Genomic DNA, 5,214 nt, shown 5'->3' on the forward strand with positions numbered 1-5,214 from the left:
CGAAAAGTAGCCGCTGTTTTTTTGGAGCCGAGAAAACCTGTGTTTTTGCGCTTAGGTTGCTTTTATCTAACTGAAACTTTACCTAGAAGCTTTTGGAGCTCAGACACTGAGTCTTTGTTGTGCAAGGAACTGCTGCAGCCACTTAAGGAGATCTCTGATAATGTCCCCGATTTAAGATCAGTGCTCGACGCACATTAACTTTCTTTTTTTCTTTCTCTTTTTAAAGCTCTGTCTTCGACTGGTGTCACGCGGCAGTAGGGGGCAGATAGAAGCCCTTTGGACGAGGGTCACCTCGGTCCTTGTTGTTCACTTGAGAGCAGTGGAGAGGAAAACGGTCCCCACTGGCGGACTTTGGCTTCTGAAGCCCGGGGACCCACCGGTCCTCCCCACGCCTCCTCCTGGTAGGGGACGGGGAGGGGGGAGGGGGAGGAGAAGGAACTAGGAGAAGGATTTGGGGATCTAGGCTAGAAGCGCTAACAAGACCTGAGGGGAGAATTTGCGTCTCCTGCAGGTCAGACAGAGGGTGACTTTGGAGCGCTGGGTAGAGGTGAATCTCGGCCTAGTTTGTTTGCTCAAATGGAACTCTACTTGAGGAAATCAATCAATCTGCAGGGGGGGGGAATGGAAGTCCAGTTTGGGAAGAGTTGTCACTTCCCCGACTGGAGTGGCACAGGCTGGAGGCGGAGACTTGGGACCGAACAGAGGCCTTTTTTCAATCACCTCAGTTTTCCTTGGACTTCGATAAGGAAGAATTTTACCTTCTCCTGGGTTCTTCCCCCACTGCCCCACTCCTACTCGCCCGACAGGTCGTGCCTCCTTTTCCCGTGGAGCGCGAGAAGCCTTGTTCCGGAGCCTGTAGGGCTGATCTTCTTGACCCCTCCTGCTCCCACGCCGGATCCCCCTCCAGTCATCGCAACCATCCACCACCTCGGTTCCACTCAATCGATTTTTGCTGCATATCAACACTTACTACCGGTGAGTTAGAGGGTATCTTTTTCTTTCTTTCTTTCTTTTTTTTTTTTTTTCCCTCTTTCTTTAGGTCTCTTAATGATTTCTGAGCTAGTTGTGTATTAAACTGCTTATAGGAACCTTTAACGTAATCTATAGCATGAGGTCCAACCTCCCCTTTTTGGGTTAAAAAATGGCGAGCTTGAGGTCAGGCCCGCGGAGCACAGGCTTCTTGGCCTCTGCTCACCTTCGCCCACCAAGCCCGCGTGGGGAGATTCGCCAGGCCTGGGGCAGGAAGCCCGCGCAGAACATCCGCAGTGTAGGGGCCTTCTCCTATCTCCCACTCCCCCACCTGTTACTCACTCGAATCTTTTCCCACCTTGGTGTCTCCGCTTATCCTCGGGTTTTTATTTCATTTAAAAAAAAAAAAAAAAAAAAAAAACCTTAAAAAATCACAGCCTCCAACTCTTCATTGTCCAATACCGAATTCAGATGGGTGCAGACCTGGGGAAAGGTGTGTACAGCCCACGTTTATCTCCATTTTCTCTCAGTTCCCAAATCTGAGTTTTAATGTCTACAACTTGGTTATAATTTGAATTGTAAAACATATTTTGGGAAACCCGGGCCCCCTAGGCGCTGTGATTAGGAAGTGAATCCTCTTCTCCTTGGCCTGTTTTCTTCCACCCCACCTTCTTCCTATGAGGTGCTGAAACCCGGGAGATCTTTTAGGAGTTTAACAAAAAAATTAATGGGAAAAAACAAACAGTGTCTTAAAAGTCCCAATATTCCTCGAAAGCCCCATAAATTAACCCTGTGATGAGCGGCGAATCCTTTTAAGGCGAGTCTATAAAAATCTAGTGAGATCTTGAAGGCAACCCTCCCCCAACCTCTGTCGCGAATGTGACCAAACAAAGGTCTGTCCTGCAATCCACATCCTAATCCACGGGCGCCCCCGCCGCCGTCGCCCGGGTTTCCCGGCCTCCAGCCGCCCACAGGCGACCCATACTAGGCTGGGAGTCCCTGACTCACCGATTTAACTTTTTCAGAGAGCAGGAAAAAAGGAGCGGGTGTAATCGGATCAGAGGCCTTTATGAATATAGACTCCCTATTGATTGATTTATAAACCACCTCCGTCATCTCCCTCCCCTTCCACGAACTGCAGTTAATGTAACAAGAAACGTTGCTAAGAGAGAAAAGGTTTCGCAGTGAACGGCAGCAATTCTGGTAGCAGATATTCGGTAGGAATTTTTTAAAGATTCCCTTCCCTTCCTGTCTTCTCCAACAATTGCATTTTAACTAAATTTGATAAAATAGTAATACAGGATGAGATTTTTTTAAAAATAGCAATGTAATCCATTGTAAAAAGAAACCCTATTGTTAACACATACCTTTTCCGTTTTACCAGATGAAACAAGGAAATTTTTACTCTGATCTTAAAAGTTTATCACCTTCACCCCTTCTCTGGCACCCACCTCCTCCCTGGAGGTGAACGTCTCACTGTTGACTTTCTATCTGAAAAGATAGAAAACAGAATTCATTGTGTTTGGGATGCATAACTTCATTCAATTCTGTGGAGTATTTTATGCACTTTATGCAAATTTTGATTTTAGATTTTGTTTGAAGATTAGGGAAGCCCTTTAAAAATAAAATATCCCACTGAAGATGTATTTAGTTCTATTTAATTGCCTTTTAAAAGAATTGCTCCTCCTTTTCTAACAATCCACTATGAACACAGGCAGTCAAGGGAAACAAGATATACTTGAAGTTACTCAGCAAAATGAGGCTAAAAGAACCATCTAAATTTCTTTTAATTGTAAAAACCACTTTAAAATCATTCATTGACTATATGGAAAAGGTGTTTACTTTTGGGTACAGTGCAGTGGGACTGCATTTTTTTTTTTTCTTTCTTTCTTCAGAGGGGCAAGAGAAGTTCAGACTCAATGGGCCCTCCATGACCAGGGTCTGCACTCTATGACTTTGATGGATCTCTCAGCATCTAGTTCTCCTAGTCTTGCCGGTGGGGAGGAGGGGGGGATAAGTTGTCATCCCCCACTTCTTTCCTCTTATTCCCTTTCTACTGTCCTTCTCCATAGCAAAGGTTTTGCATTGTTTTGCTTTGTTGTTTTGTTTTGTTTCCTGCTCTAGCAACTTAGAAAATGACTCCTGAGGCTGGGACCTTATGTACCAAGATTAAAGCACGCGATCCTTTCCTGAGAGCCCCAAGACTCGCTCTATGAAAGCGTCCTCCGTTCAGAAGTAGCAAAGCTTCTGTGCCTGCACCAGCAGTTTGCCTCAGTGGGGAACCCCCTGACTCGAAGTTCAGGGTAGGAACCTTTTTCCTCCTCGCTCTGGAATATGAGACCTAGAATCATCCCTCCTGTCTTTGAAAGTGGTGGGGCACCGTATCGAATGTGATTTGGAACTCAGACTAGTGATGTCCAGCAATTCTGCTTCTCTGGGTAGGTAGCAAGGTGGAGTTACTGCACCCAACAGAACCCTAATGGCATTTGCCTCTGCCCTACGGAAAGACTAGCCCGGAAGAACTAGCCTGGCCTTCTGGGGTATCACTTCAGGCAGTTGCCTCCATTTGGTTGACCGCCAGTTTCGCTGACATGACAGCCTCACCCCGCTGTGTGCGGGCGCTGGGGAAGGGGGAGGGGAGGCTGTGGACAGAGGTGGAGACCCTGCAGGCCATCCTCAGCGCTAAGGAAGGCGCTTTGCCTGCCAGAGCCCTAGGCTCAGACTACAGATCACTTTGTTTGAAAATAAAATAATATCAGACAAAAGAAAATGAAATAAAACCCTTCTTCTGCGGGCTCAGGGCCTCAGGCGATGTTCATTTACAGGACTTTACCGACCTCAGCGCCTCCAACCCCCTTGAAATTCTTGAAATCGAGGGAGCCCTTCTTATCTGATGAGGTGGTGTCCTGTTTATCTGTTTCTCTGACATGAAAAAAAAAAATCCCTTTTGCGAATGCTGGGCCGCAGTTCCCAGCTCCAACCTTCCAGAGCAAAGCTGTCCAGTCCCGAACCTCCTTCCCCTGAGTAAATGAGCCAATTTGCCAAGCACCAGGTTCTGGACAGCTGATTAGGACCTTCTGGACGCCTGCATTCCTCTTGGGCCAAGCGGTCAGGCCTTCACGCCCCTAAGGGCGGCTTCTCCTAGGGCCTCATTGGCCGCCTGAACCGTAACTCCGGTACAATCCCGTCCTCCCGCTTTCTATTAACCAGAGCACCTGTTTAATCTTAATGTTCATTTTTTTGGCTGGTGACATGGGGAAAGAGCGGTTGTAAGAAGTCCTGCCTCCCTTTACCTTGACAGTATTTCCAAAGGCAGTCGGAAAAGCTGACCCGGGAGAGCCACCTACACACCTCCGGGTCGCCTTCTTGGGTCCTGTCACTCTGCGTGTCTCTTGAGACAACAAAACTGAAATCTAATCTACAGCTGCCGCCGCGCCCCCACTTCCCGCCGGCGGTCCCTAGCCTGAAGCCCCAGGCACCCGGGTCATGGAAGTCTGTTCTCTGGAGTTGCTCGGGAGGCCTTGGGGTCCAGCTGGAGAGAAGCACTGGCCCCAGTGCTGTGCTCAGGACTCCCCCGCACGCCCCGCTTGGGGCTTAAGCTGCTGCCTCCTGGGCGGTCCGGGCCCGACCAGAGCGCGGCCTTCTAGTTGCGCCTCCCGAAACGCTTGATGGCCTGGGCAGTACATGCGACAGCTTCCCTCCCCTCTCAGAGTTCTCCAAGGGAGTCTCGGGCAGGCGGAGCCCTCCCGAAACATCCCTTCTCACCCTCTCTCAGGCCTCTGCGTCTTCACTCCGGAGCGGCCATATACCTTGAGCGAGTCACCCCTGTCTGCCTTCTTGTACAGCCTCTGGAAGCCCGGGGGATTGAACATTAACCTACCGGAGCTATAGAGTAGGGTAAAACGTTACATATAAAAATGAATCATCTATCCGATCCTGGGAGAGATGACCTATAGCCAGCTCGGCGTTTTCAGCAGCCCGGGCTGTGTTCCTGCCCCAAGTCTCTTCTGAGTCGCCACTTCCCAGGGACCACTCGGCCTCAGGCTGCTGAGGACAGGTTGGGGTTGGAGGGATGAGGGTTAATGAGCCAACCGTTCTCCTTGAGGAGTCTGTGGTTAAGGACTACTAAAACAAGCGAATGTCCTTACTCTCGTATTTGAGAAAGATCTGGAACAGTTTTTCGTCTCCTATTAAAGGTTGGTGGGGACAGCTGCAGTCTAGAAGGAGCCCCTGCCCTCAGGGCCA

General features: G+C 49.2%; 1 long non-coding RNA gene across 1 annotated transcript; it reads left to right on the top strand.

Moving 5' to 3' along the window:
* Window positions 1–3,691, top strand: LOC124995013 (uncharacterized). Its single transcript, XR_007110596.1, has 3 exons — window positions 1–401; window positions 807–975; window positions 3,094–3,691. It is a non-coding gene; the product is annotated as an uncharacterized LOC124995013 (long non-coding RNA).
* Window positions 3,692–5,214: the final 1,523 nt, after the last annotated feature.

The sequence above is a fragment of the Sciurus carolinensis genome, chromosome 10 (assembly GCF_902686445.1).
Source record: "Sciurus carolinensis chromosome 10, mSciCar1.2, whole genome shotgun sequence".
Classification (NCBI taxonomy): Eukaryota; Metazoa; Chordata; class Mammalia; order Rodentia; family Sciuridae; genus Sciurus; species Sciurus carolinensis.